The 13,801-nt window shown below is 48.0% G+C and overlaps 1 protein-coding gene across 5 annotated transcripts in view; it reads right to left on the bottom strand.

The window, feature by feature from the left end:
• Window positions 1-13,784, bottom strand: part of RNF216 (ring finger protein 216) — a 76,514-nt gene extending 62,730 nt beyond the window's left edge. Inside the window, exons 1-3 of one of the 5 annotated variants that reach the window (XM_041462590.1) lie at window positions 13,660-13,784; window positions 12,933-13,045; window positions 11,496-11,591 (exon numbers count right to left, since the gene is read on the bottom strand). The gene's annotated coding sequence lies outside the window, so the exon portion shown is untranslated. The remainder of the gene's footprint in view (window positions 1-11,495; window positions 11,592-12,932; window positions 13,046-13,659) is intronic. The other 4 variants (XM_041462591.1, XM_041462588.1, XM_041462589.1 and 1 more) reach the window with 4 other exon arrangements.
• Window positions 13,785-13,801: the final 17 nt, after the last annotated feature.

Below are 13,801 nucleotides of genomic sequence, written 5' to 3'. Positions count from 1 at the left end.
TTTACAGCAAGGGTTTGGTACAAATTCCAGGAAACACCATCTGCTCTCACACCAAAAGGAGAGCATGACAGGAATCAGGTTCCCTCATAGGACTGGGCTTTTTGAAGCTGAGCTTTGCTACCCCCACCTGTTCTCAGAGAGGCACAATGAATTGGCCAGAGGCTCCCAAACAGGATTAGGGGGCCAGAGGAATCACTGCAAACTAAACAGGAGGTTTCCATTTTATGCTCTGTCAGCTTATAGCTCTCCATTCCCACTATCACAGAAAGGCTGAACACATACAGGAACTCCAAGCACAATTTGATCACTGAAAGGAGAAAGGAGGTTTTTTTTCTTGTATTGGAAAGTATTCATTTCCTCACTGCAGCACAGAGGAATCTGTACTATTAAATATTTACTGATGCATAAGCTGGAAGAAAATGGTGGGTCTGCTATAAAATCCTGTTTGCTAGTACACAAGAGCAGTATAAATTCCCCCTCAGTAATTCTACTTAACTTCCTCTGCAGGGAACAGGATTTGCAGCTAGGACAGTAAAATGAAGAAATTAATTCAGATGCACAAGATACAATAATAAAAATTAAAATGTATAATTTATCCCTTATAAAAGCCCAGCAGCACAGGCTTAGTGCCTGAGGGAACCTTCTTCATAGGGAACCTCCAGCATAAAGATTTCAAGGCTTGCCTACAAACATCCACATTTACCTGATCCTTGATCTGGTGACTGTCCAATTTTGAGTGGGAAATTGGATGAGGGAACAGCAAGAGGCCTCTTCTAACCAGCATTACCACAAATTTGCAACTGCCCTGTATTTGAGCACTGATACCTCAGTAGCACATCCTAATTCCAGTAAGCAGCTCCAAGGTTATCATGGGCACACTGGTGCTTTGAAAACATCTGAAAAGCAAGATTTTGAGGGTGTTTCCACTAGATTCTTCATCTTCTGCCTTATAAGGATAAATTAATCTTTATTTGCCAGAGTGGCATGAAAGTGCTGCTCCACCATCACTGGTAGGTGCTGCAGCTCAGGGGCTGGGTCACCCAGTGCAAACTCTGGCCTTTGTAAAAGGTCACATCCACATTATTACAGTTGTATTTTCCCTGGTACTTGTGCATAGCAGTCACCTAGCCCTGCACAGCACTTTTCCACCCTTAGCTGCCTGACTCCTTTAGCAAACAAAATCAATTCACTTCTTGCCATTTAAAAGGTGGAGAAATGGAAGCAGGGGTAGGCCCAGTGTGGCCAAGGTCACCAAGCAAACACAGCAAAGGATCACTCTGAGACTGGCTGGGGAGGAACACGGACATTTGTGAGAGCCACAAACCAGCCCCTGCAGCATCAGTGGTGCAGACAGGGGCTGGACAGGTGTCTGCTCAGATCTGCTCCAAGCAAAGCTGAGTGGTTGGGTATTTCTCCCCTCCAGGGACTCGTGGTGCATTAGCAGGGCTGGCTACTTCACAGGGGGGTGACACTGCAAATGCTCAGCACAGCCACCAAAAAAAAAAAAAAAAATCTTCTCCCAGATAGCTCAAATGGTGCTTTGTCCAATGCTGGCTAAACCCCAGCTGTTCAGATCCATGAATGATGGATAAGCCACAAGACTAAAGTTGTATTTTCTATGGGCTACTCTGGCTCCTTTAGAGAGGAACTTGCACACTTCAACCTTCAGCAGTGAGAAAGAGGTACAGGGAATATTCTGAAATTAAATTTGGGAATGAAAAAAACTATCTGCACTTCAATACAAGAAAGTGTGCACACACCACCAAAATGATTTAAAAGCATGAATATAATAAATAGCATTAACTGTAATACACAGTCAAGGCAACAACAAAAAAAGCCAGGCTGGAAAGAACTGGCAATTCTTCCTACTTCAAAACAGACTGAATAAAACCCCAAGCAGCTTAATAAAGCCCCGCTTTGAGGGTAAAAGCCAAGCTTCCACCAAGAGCTAGCAATTCATTTTGTCAATACTCAATACAGAGCTGAAGTTTAAACAAATATCCATAAGCATGGGCCAGTTCCATCTAGTGGCATGAATAAAAAGTTTATTCATGTTTATAGCACCAGGCCGCCAAGAATGTGAAGTAACAAGATCAAAGCCACCCTGGGGTCTTGCCCTACATAAACAATAATAAAAAAGCAAGGAAGACAGATGGAAAGAAGCTATTCCACACTACCTCAGTGATTTCAGAGCCTATTTATAGGCAAAGAATAAAGCTACCTACAAGCAGGCTCTAACATGCCCATCAGCTTTTCTGCAATACAGTCAAGGACAGGAAACTTGAACTGTTTTAACAGCAAAGCAATCAGATAAACACTTTCCAAACTTTTTCATTTTTCTTCTTGTCTTAAAAGGCTCCCACCTGCACCACAGCACATCAAGCTAGATTTGGGACTTGAATCCCCAGAGCAGTATCCAGGTGACACAAAATTCTCATCATGACTTTTATGACACCCAGTGACTGTGCAGGGAGGACCCATCATGCTCAAGACATGGTCCCACCCTATTTCACCTCTGTATTACTCCATGTACTCATAACTCAGTCACAGAATATCCCGAGCTGGAAATGACCCACAAGGACCAGAGCCCAGCTCCTGGCCCTGCACAGACACCCCAACAATCCCACCCCATGCCTGGGAGTGGTGCCCAAACCCTCCTGGAGCTCTGGCAGCCTTGGGGCTGGGACCATTCCCTGGGGAGCCTGGGCAGTGCCCAGCACCCTATGACACAGCACACCCCAGTTGTTTCACTGTGCATACAATAAAACCCTTCTCATCGTGGTTCTTCCTACAGTGAATTGAGAGGAGAACACATTAACAGAACAGCTACTGGGAAAACCAGAGCCCACCAGGGACTTGGGTTTAACAGTTCTCTGAACTGACAAGACCTCAGACTGATAGCTGAGGTCACAGGGACTTCCTGGACAAGCTCCTCAAACATGCAAAAATATCCTCCACAAAACCACTGATTCCAACCACTACTATGAGGGAAGGGATCAGCTGCTACGAGGTGAAGCAGGTCTCAGGAGCACACAGAATGCTTACACAAGGATTTCCAAAACCCATTCAAAATCCTTTTAAAAACCACATGACATATTTTTAGCTTAACCTAAAAATAGGCACCATCGGTGCTGTGCATATATTTAATCTCCTGATACACGAAGGCGTTTCTGGACTGCAGTAACTGGAGCAGAACTCAAATCTGCTTCCTCCACCCCACATTTGTGCTGTGATGAGCATCTTCAGATGGTGCTGGAATTTAAACTGACAGTCAAGGGGAGAGCCCCCCTTCTCAACACAGTGCAATGTATTTTTCCCCCCCAACACTTACAGCATTTGAAATCTTGAACTCCCACATACCCAAGATGGGACTAGGCTCAAAGTGCTCTTGTCTGGCTCCAGCTCAAGGCAACAGGACTAGACAGAAAGCAGGGGAGGTAGGAACTGAGATCCCAAACGAACAGGGGGGAGGGAAAAAAAAAGAGCAACTTGAAAGAGATGTCAGCAACATCAAATCACTGTGTTTGAGCCTCTCCCCCACACAGAGCACCACTGTTGCTCACCTACACTGACAGAAGAGCATCAACTCCTACTTTGTGCCTGCGGGCAGCAAACGTGTCTGCTGGTAGCCTGCGAGCAAGGTGAATTTCTGGCTTATTTCAAGCTGCTAAAACAAGCTACTTAAATAATGCAGGGCTTGTGACAACCACCAAAATGAAAAGTTAAAAATTCAGTCTTTTTAGAAAAAAAAAATAAAAAAAGCACAACAGAAGGGAAATAAACCAGCCTGACTTACTGTCAAGCATTTCACCGAAACATTTCAAAGGGTTCACCACTTGCTGGGGGCTGCTCCTTGTAACAGGCATTGAGCAAAAGCAGGGAGAGTTTAACAGTGGTTGATCATGTTAAGCAGTGTCATCCTAACTGAAAATTAGAAACCCCCTGACCATGAGCCCAACAAGAATTGCTGGGCACAAACAAATTCTATTTGCTATGCACAGGGCAGCTACTGCCACTGCTTCACACTCTGCAAAGGGACAGAGCCAGAGGTCAACACGTGGGGCTGCAGCAGAGCCTGTGCCAGCAGGTTTGCTCAGTTCCAAGCCTGGGAAAAGTGGAAAAAGCATTGATTCCAGCCCAAAAGCCTTACCCTGGCCTCTGAAGGCAGGAGTGTGTGTGCTGGAAACCACCTGCAGCACAATCTGCTACAGGTATTGGCCAAAAGCTCTCCCAGGAGCACAGAGCAGGGGTAGACTGATGACAAGAGCATCAGCACAGCTCTGCCACCAATTTTTGGACCTGTAGCATGTGCTGAAGAGAAGCAACAAACCTGAAGATCATTGAATAACAGAACTGGTTGATGAGTTATAAAGTATTTCCCAAGTGTTTCCCACATTAGCAGCTGGCTTGGTTTACCACAGGATTTTAAACATACACTCTCTGAGAAGGGTAAGACAGGATTCCTGAGACGTGAGAAAAATCAAGGAACAGAAACTGAAATGAACAATAAAAAGAGCCAGGTAAAATTTCTAGGTCAGAAAGCCACAGAACTGGTTTAACCACACCAAAACATGATATAATACAAGAAGTGTTTTGTGGCAAGTAAATCCAGCCTGAATGCTCACTTTCCCCTGACAGACAAGACACCCAACACACAGAGTTCAGTACCCCAGCACATATTTCCAAAACCCCACCAGCCTGTAACTGGCTCCAGCAGCTCCAGGGCAGGTCATGAATGAAGATGGAAATGAGGAATGAATCTGGCAGCAATCATCTTCCAGTCACTTCCCAAAACTTCCCTCACCCTCCCTTAGCCAAGGAGAAAAGCACTGAAGGGAGTGATGCCCTCTCCTCCCAGGCTCACCACTGGTAACTGCAGAGTCAGAGTGACCAAGAGCACCTCAGGAGATGCTCCAAAAAGAGAGGCTACAGATTTACACAGGATAGGCTACATCTGTGTCACTGCTCCAGGCTAACCAAAATTGCTCACTCAGGGCCAACCAGGAGAGCAGATATTTAGGGATTACTTGGCTTCAAATCCCCAACTAGATTTTTCCCCATTTTCTAAGCCCACTCAGGATTTACAGGAAACATCTTGGCTGTTTGTACATCACAAAACTTCTCATCAACCTTACTTGCACTTCATTTCATCAAGGTCATAGTATCATAATTATTAATCATAATTGTTTGAAGTACCCAATCACCATTTTTATCTGAAACACAAAGTACAAGAGGAAGGAAATGTACCCAGTTTTACCTAATTCACTAACAGCTGGCCACATACATTGGCACCAGTTTTCCTTCCCAAGCCTGCAAAATATTTGCATTTCCCTAGCAAAGTATCTGCTGTGAGCTACTCTCTAAAATGTAAGACTGTTTTGAAACAGCTGCATTCATTTTCCAAAACTGGGCAATACAAATGAAAGTTTCCCATTCCTTTGAGCTATTCCCTGGTGACTGGCATCAAGGTCAACTTCTGGACACTTCAGTGCCTTCCCACGACCCCCATCAATCCCTCTGGCAAATAAGAGAGCTCCCTATCATCCCATCTCCCTGAGCAGCACGAGACTCCTCGTTTTGATGCCACTCACTGCACAAAAGGTAGAAACCTTTGGCTCTGTCATTCTCCCTCCTGCTAGTTGAGTCCTGAAAAAAAAAATTAAATTTATAAGTTATTCTAGTTGGAAAGGAGAGTTAATGCCTTTACCTTGCAGCTCATTTTAAGAGTGAAGTGAAAAATCAAGGTTTTGAGGGAGAAGGAGGCATCCCAGGAGTTAGTTCCTGTAAAGGGCAGTACTCTGCCTGCCTCAGACTTCTGGCATGTGCAAGATCATCCAGTGTAATCCCTTAAATCCAAAACCTCCCTCCCACATCACAAACACAGGTGTCAGCTTGGCATTTCATGTTGATGCAACAATTCAGACACCAGCAGCTCAGCACGTGGCTACAGACCTAAACACAAACCCAGCCTTGCCCTGCTCACAGCCCATCTCCCAAACCAGCATTTAGAAAAACTAATTTGTTCTGATTTTGTGCTATGAGGGTGGGGATGAATGGAAGAGCATGTGAAACCATGTGATTTGCAGTTCTGTTGCTTGCAGAGTGAGTTTTACTTCCAGTTTCCTTTCCCTGAACTCACAGCCAGGGGCTGCTTTGATCAGCACCAAGATTCAGTCACCTGTGGGTTTAAAGAGCTGAACTCCACAAACCCCAGGTGCTGCACATACCTCCACAGCTCCACACAGCATTAATTGCAGCTGCCTTCTCTTCCCCATAAACCCAGCAGCCACATGGAAAAGAGCAGGAGAAATGCCCTGTGAGCCCCAGGATATATAGCAGAGTGCTCCTCTGTTACTTGTACTTCACAGATCCCTCCAGGAGAAAGGACAGAGCATTTCCTCTCCAAATCCTCAGTAGTTTTCCTACCTTTTTTCTTTTCTTTTTTAAGGCATCCTGAATGCCACTTTAAAGAGCTTAACAGAACAAAGAAATCCAAGTGCAACCTTTTAACTGGGGATTTAACAAGCTGGATGAATGATGAATGTCTTCAGGAGCATTCAGGTTCCCATGTTAGCACTGTTTTCACTGGAGAGGAAACAGAAATAAAGGACTGAAGATCGCTGGGACAGGCAGTGGCACTGACATTCACACTGATGAGCAACCAGCAGCCAGCTCAGCTCACAGCCCTGTCTGCAGGGGCACTGAGAGCAGGGAGAACCAGGCTGCACACAGCCAGCAAACTGCTGTGAAAAGCAGCAGTGAGGGATAAGTAGACCAAAACCAAAACGGCTGGAAAGCACAGAGTCAGGTTCAGTTCCAGTGGCAGCCAGAGGACTTGAAAACCACAAGGAACTGATCGGCTCTGATGGCATCCTGGATGTTGAGCAGCTGCCCATCAGACAGCTCAGGAAACCACCTAAGCTGCACTTGGGAAGCTGTGCTCCAGAAAAAATTACAAGCATAATGCACCACCAATAAAAAATGTGGAAGGGGGTATTTTTGTATTTTACTTCATTTTAAATGTGACCTGAACTTATCACAAAAAAACTTTGCTTTCAAGCACAGCACACCTCACCTTGTTCACAAAGCTGCTGACAACACAAAAGCTGAGACTTGACCTTGAGGTGGCACACAGGGAAAAAAAATCTGACTTACTGCAGCAGCCCACCTTGGCAAAAAGAAGGTCCCTGTCAATCTGCACAGCACTTTCAGAACTATTGACTTAAAAGCCTGCCACCAACCCTTCCATGTGTCAAACATCCCAGAGTGAGGGACTTCCAAAAATAATGACTTCACAGGTCACACATTCTGGTTACAACAGCCATGCCCTTTTTTAGGGCCACATGAAGCATCTGCACTTGCCACAGCTCCAAAGGTCAGCAGCCAGAAGCTGTGGCTTCATGTTCACAAGGGTTTCACTTCAATACCCGTTAAGGATAGTCATGTTCCCATACCACAGCTTGTTTCCTCCTCTCACACTGAGCTCCTCCAGCATTTCTCACAGCTTTGAAAGGAAATGCCTTGGAAAATGTTTTTGTAGGATTCAGATCAGATACCCTCCACATATCCAGCATGGTGGAATTGGGAGAACAGAGTTAAGGTGGTAAAATGAACCGCAAGAAGGGGGAAGATCTTAAACTGCAGCTTAAGCTGATAAAGCCACAGCCTATCCCTAACACTCACATTACATGTGCTCCTACTGCAAGGTCAGACACTTTCAAAGATGCTTTTACACAATCAATTAAGGGTTTAAATATACACAAAAGCCAGTTCAGAGCCAGGCTGGGCCAACAGGCCAAGCTCACAGTCTTAAATCTTAAATGGCCTTACCTACTCAGAGTAAAATACCAACAGAAACCTTGTGAGACAGGTGCCAGCACCTGAGCAACAAATCCATGCCCTGCACCAGTTCCTGCTGGAAAGACTGAAAAATAAGCTGCCTCTTGCACACAACAACTGCTGCAGGAGGAGCACTGTCACAGAAGAACTGCAACTATCTCCTTACTGCTCCAGCACCACAGATGACCACTTGTCAAAAGATTTTCCAGACAGCCAGCAACAGCCTTTGTAAAACTGGGTTTAGTTTTGTTTACAGCCACGTGTAGCCTTGCAGCCAATTCCAGCCCACCAAGCTCTCAGCAGTGAAAACCCAGGGCAGCCTTCCAGGCTCATGACAGTTGTCCAGCCTGACTTCATCCACGTCACGTGGCAGTGGCCACTGTGGAGTCTGAGTATGTTAAAATAGCAGAAAAGCAAAGAGGTTGCATTTGAGGTAAGTACCACTGTATCAGAACAGAAAACAGTGACATTAGATGGTTGCTGGATTTAGAGATGCTCCACATTCAGCATTAATCCCTTCTGAGACTACTAAAGTTCACAAATTAATGAATTATGAGCTAAAAAGTGAGGAAAGCCACACATTAATTCTCCAGGTCCATAGTCCTAGACTGTACCACCCACTAATCCCAAGGCAAACCAACACTTCACAGGCACAGGACTACAAAAGCCACCACAGGCAACAGCCAGGGGGTTACACAGGCTGCACTCAGAGCAGCTGCTAAGGACAGATTGTTTCAGGCAGTGAATCCTGACCCTTGGTCAACACACTCATGTCCAACACTGGGTGAGCCCTCACAGCAGAACAGAAATTCTCTTTGTGGGTGTTGCACTATCAGACAGATTATTTAACTACCTGGGCTGGAGGGTCAGTAAAAACAGCCACAAACTGCTAAATAAACACAAACACATTGAGCTGAGGAGCACTCTCCAGACACTGTGCCCAAGGCAGAGGTGCCTCCAGCCCTTGTGAGCTGGTCTGTGCTCATCCTGGCAGATCCAAGGGCACCTCCCAGTTGATACACAATGAAGCTCCACTACAAAAGGATTCTGCTTTAACAATCTACAAGGAACTATTTACATTAGGCAAGTTACTGCTCCCAGGTCTTGCTCATCCGTAGCTGGAAATCCCAGCAGCACTGGAGACATTAAATGCCCTACCCTGCTGGTTTCCTGAAAGGAAAAAAAAGAGCTGCTTTTCCTGCCTCCCCATTATGCTGCTGCTGTCATCTCCCTCAAATTGCATTTCAGCACATGACAGCAGAGCAGGGAGAGCAGGAATATCCTCAGCAGCATCGTGGCTGTGCTGCAGGCAGCTTGTCAGCACTGCTGTCCCTTCCCTCTGCCAACCCCCTGAAATGTGTTTGCCCAACAGAGTTGTACTTGCCGGGGTACATGGGCCAGTGCTCCTTCCAAGACTGGCCTTCAAGCAAAAATGATCTGCAAGAAGCATCAGGGAGAGGTTTTCCTTCCCTGTCCATCACACAAAAATGCACCATGTCTTTGGGATGGGATTTGGAAGTAGAAGTGTAAATCTGTTCCTTGCTCTGGTTTTGCGAGGGCTGCAAAAAGCCAACCCCTGCCTGCTTTCCTCCAAGGAATAACAGGAGCAGTGCCCACAGCTTGGTAAGAGCATGTCAGTCTGGATAAAGCAGTACTGAAGCCTTGTGCAAGGAGTGCTTTGGACAAAACATATTACTTGAGGCCATTTCTCATTCTTATATTCACCCAAAAAGAGATTCCAGCTAGCGCAGATCCCAACCACCTTGTACTGCAGAGCAGCATCATGTGATGTCTCTACAGATCCCATCCAAATGTCTCTCTGAATAATGCAAACAGTAGCTTGGCCTCCTTGCAGGCTGAGGGAGCAACACCACGCTTGGCCTCCGAGCCCAAATGAAAACATTTCAGGCCACCCTGCCACCCACAAACACTCCCAGTTCTATTTCACCTCATCAACTTCGCTTCTCATTACAAGGGGCAACCACAGCCTCCAAAACTCACCCTGGGAGCAGCTGGGCACCACCAGCATCAGCACAGGAGTGGGGCTCCCTAAAGCCAGAGAGGAATCCACACGTTTAATTTAAATTCCTGCTGACCTGGGTCAGGAACACTGCGAGGTGACAGCGTGGCTCGGGGTAGCAGCTGCCCCACGGTGAAATCCTTCCCTAAAGCCCAATGCTTTTTCCACTTAATCAGGCACTGACAGTTCCCCTCATGAACAGAGGCAGGAAACCACAGCAGGGCTGGTAATTAGGAGAGAGGTGTCATTCAGAAGGAATATCATTTGCCATCCTCAGGAATTAAGCTTTCTCAAGGATCATTATGAATTTAAAACCATTGCAAGCCCTTAAGCACTGACCCAGAGGAAAAACATCACTCCCGAGATAGTCCAAAATAAACTTGAAATTCTATAAAAGTGACATAAAGGCTGGTGAGAATGAGATTATCCCAGCTCAGTGAGACACTCCTTGTTATCTTTCATCTTAGTGCTTTGACAAGGATAACTTATTGGAGCCACCAGGACACTGCTAAGTGGCTTTTTTCCCCCCCTCTTTTTCCTGCTTTCTCTGCCAACCCCTCCCCAATTTCCCATATCTCCCACTTCCAGTAACCTCCTCAAAAACAAAACTAGTGTGGAATAATGTTGACCAGCCCATTATTCAGCTCCATTTCAAACACAGGAACTCCCAGCCTGTACACAAATGACCTTATCTCCTGGGAGACAGCTGCTCTCCCCAGGCAGCTGTGTGTTTCACACCTTCTGCTGTATTTAAAAAGGCACCTGTCCCACTGGGATTGGTCCCACTGAGAGTAATCCCAGTTACACCAAGCAGCTTGAAACCCCACCATCACTTCAGTGCACACACAGGCTTTGGAGACTATTAATGCCTTGTCTTTAAATAGTTACAATGATGTCCAAATTCAGTAATTTAAAGGGAGTCTTAAAATATCTCCGGATCAAATCCATCTGCAAAAAAACAAAACAAAAACCTCCAAACTTCCAAAGAGAGGAATTAGTGGTGCAGTTCTGACTGTCCCAGAAAGAATGCAGCCAGTGGCAAGCCCCAACACCCAGCACTGCTGGCGCTCAGACACAGCAAACCACTCACAATGGCTTTAGAAAGATATAAATAAAAATAAGACACCCATTCCGAATTAATGAATGGGAGCTTCTTCCAGCAGGCACTAAACAACACCCGAAGGGCTCCACGTCTCTTGCATTTGGGTTTGTGCCACTCCAGGTTGCTAATCAGCTCCTGGCCCCTGGGATATGCTTCCTGTCTCTCTCCAGCTGCGCCGGAGCCGCCGGAATTGTGTGTTTGCCCCACCTATTCTTGCCACAGGACTTTTCAGTGATTTGTGTCCAATTTCAAAGCACAAGTCTCGCCAGCAGCAGGAACGCCCACTGCATTCTCAGGCAGACAAAGCACTGGTCTACCCCGGAATTTGGACTTCCGAGGCAGCTCCTGAAAGTCCAGGCCAGGAACAGGCTGCCAGCACCCTGCTGGAATCCTGGCTGTACCTTATCACCAGTAACACCTGCCCCAAATGTTCTTCTAGGAACTGCTGTTCCTGCCCTGACTGCCTGCAGCCAGGCCAACCAGAAGGAAAACATCCCAGGAAACAAGAAAAAGAGATGGAAGAAAGCCTGTTACCACAGTGCAGCACCTCCAAGCAGGCTGAACGTCTACAGATCTTCAGGAAATCTGTCTGAGTCCCTTCCCAAGTTTTGGTGTTCCAGGCACAAACTCCTGTCAAGATGATTGTTTATTAACATCCAGTCACACCACGAAGACACCCAGCACATGAAATCTATTAACGTGTTTACAATTGCAGAAAGCCTGATGTAAGGCAGTGGAATTTTTGCACAGCATTCATCCTAGAAATTAAAAGCACATATTAAAGCCGTAAATCCCAGAGTTCTGGAATTAAAAGCTGTGCCTGGAATCCTCCTTGCCCTAAACAAAGTGGGTTCTACCACACGGTTTGAGCTGCACAGGTCCTGTACCTGTTCAGGGATGTACCAGAAGCTGCTCAAGATTTGGATCTGCAGAATGATGGGGCTCAGATTTCCTGCCTCACCTTCCAAACACGTTGCTGGAGGAAAAACCTTCATGCCATCCTCTCTGAAAGCAGGAGAGGCCACGTTAGCTGAGCATGCAAAGGCCAGTCTAAATGCCTGATGGGGGACAGCTGCCTTTCCCTCCACTGCTACCACTGGAAACCTGCAAGAGCTCTAAAGTGCATCAGGTGGGAGAGCAGAGATTGTTAAGAAAGAGGAATCAACCTGCACAGAGACAGAATGGAGAAGCAGAGAGCTGCCCATAGTTCTTAGGGACCTGCTGTCCCTCTCAGCCACCAAGGCACCGCCCAGAACTGCTGCCTGAAGCAATGCTGCTCCACAGGGAAAGAAACACAGGAGGGAATACTCTGAAAAGCACATGGACATCAAGCTTTAGTCCCTCAGTACCATGCCTGGATTATGGAAATTAAAAAAAAAGTGGACAGCAGCAACATCAGCTCTTCTCTTTCAAAGCATGAGAGGTCTCAGGACAGTGACCAACCCATAAGAAACTGAACAGAAACATCAACAACTAAACTTATTTGTATGAAAACTGTTATAAGCATCTGTCAGTAAGATTCTAAAGGTATTGGAGGACACTCAAAGACAACACTCCAGGTCATAAGGCACACGTGAGATGAAAGGAAAAACTCCCCAGGCTGGCTGGCAGGTGCAAGCAGCCGTTATCCACCCAGGGTTCCAGCCAGCACAGCTGCAAAGCCGGGCACCCATGGGATGGCTCTATGAGCCAATCTACATTCTGCCCACCCCAAAACACTGCCCGGGGCGAGCTCACACTCCTCTTCACACACACGCTGCAGTTCCCCACAGCTCTTCACACTCAGAAGACTTGGGTGGGATCCCCACCTGCCCCCAGCCTTGTGGGGGAACAAGGTCAGCTCCAGGGGCAGAAAAACTCATTACATAAACGCCGTGTACATTAACACATCCAGGCTGTGCTCTACACGGCTGGCTGGCACTTGGATCAATAGGGAAGGGAAAGAAGAGGAGGAAGAGGAGTATCTCTTACACTGATCCCTCAGCTCCGAGGACAGCTGTGTTTGGGGTTTCCTTTCCTGCAGCAGCTCCCACAGCAGATACCTGAAATGTCGAGACGTCCCAACAGTACCGAGTGCTCCCACACTGAACAGGGGTCAGAAGAGAAATATCAGGAACTCTCCTCTGCCCACCAGCTCCAGCTCCGGGTTATCCCCGACCCCAAAGAGCCGGCCTGGGGTACCCGGCACAGCCGTAAGGAGCCCCGGGAGCAGCGCCTGTCCCCGGGTGTCCCTGGGGGCTGCGGGGGTCACAGGGGCGGTGAAGGGACCCCCTGGCCCCGGGGAGGGGGACAAGGGACCGGCCCTGAGGGGATGGAGGGCGGAGGGAAAGGACCCAGTCCTGAGGGGAGCTGGAGGGGGAGGGGGTGTCCCCGATCCTGAGGGACAGCGAGGAGCAAGGACTCGGCCCCGAGTGGAAGTGGAGGGGCACGGGAGGACGGACACGGGGACGACGCGGGGAACCCGTCCCTGAAGGGAAGCGCTGGGGGAACGACCCGTCCCTGACGGGAAGAGAGGGGAAGGACCGGCCCTGAAGGGACGCGGGGGAAGAGGAACGGACGGAACGGACACCGGGCCCTGAGGGGACGCGGGGAGAGAACGACCCGTCCCTGAGGACAGGCCCCAGCCGGGAGCAGCGCCCGACTCCGCAGCGAGGGGTGCGGCGAGGCCCAGGGACGGCAGGGCTGTCCCGGCACTCACCGGCTCCGCGGGACGGAGGGGTCACCCCGGCACTCACCGGCCCCGCCGCCCCTCCGGCCCCGCTTCATTTAACCGCCGCTCCCGCCGCTTCCGCCCGGCCCGCGCCACGTGACCGCGCCGCCCCGCACCATAGAGAGACGGC

Source organism: Pyrgilauda ruficollis, unplaced genomic scaffold (genome assembly GCF_017590135.1).
Source record: "Pyrgilauda ruficollis isolate IOZ18807 unplaced genomic scaffold, ASM1759013v1 scaffold16, whole genome shotgun sequence".
Lineage (NCBI taxonomy): Eukaryota > Metazoa > Chordata > Aves > Passeriformes > Passeridae > Pyrgilauda > Pyrgilauda ruficollis.
The sequence above is the reverse complement of the archived record's forward strand: the minus strand, read 5'-3'. Positions and strand labels throughout refer to the sequence as shown.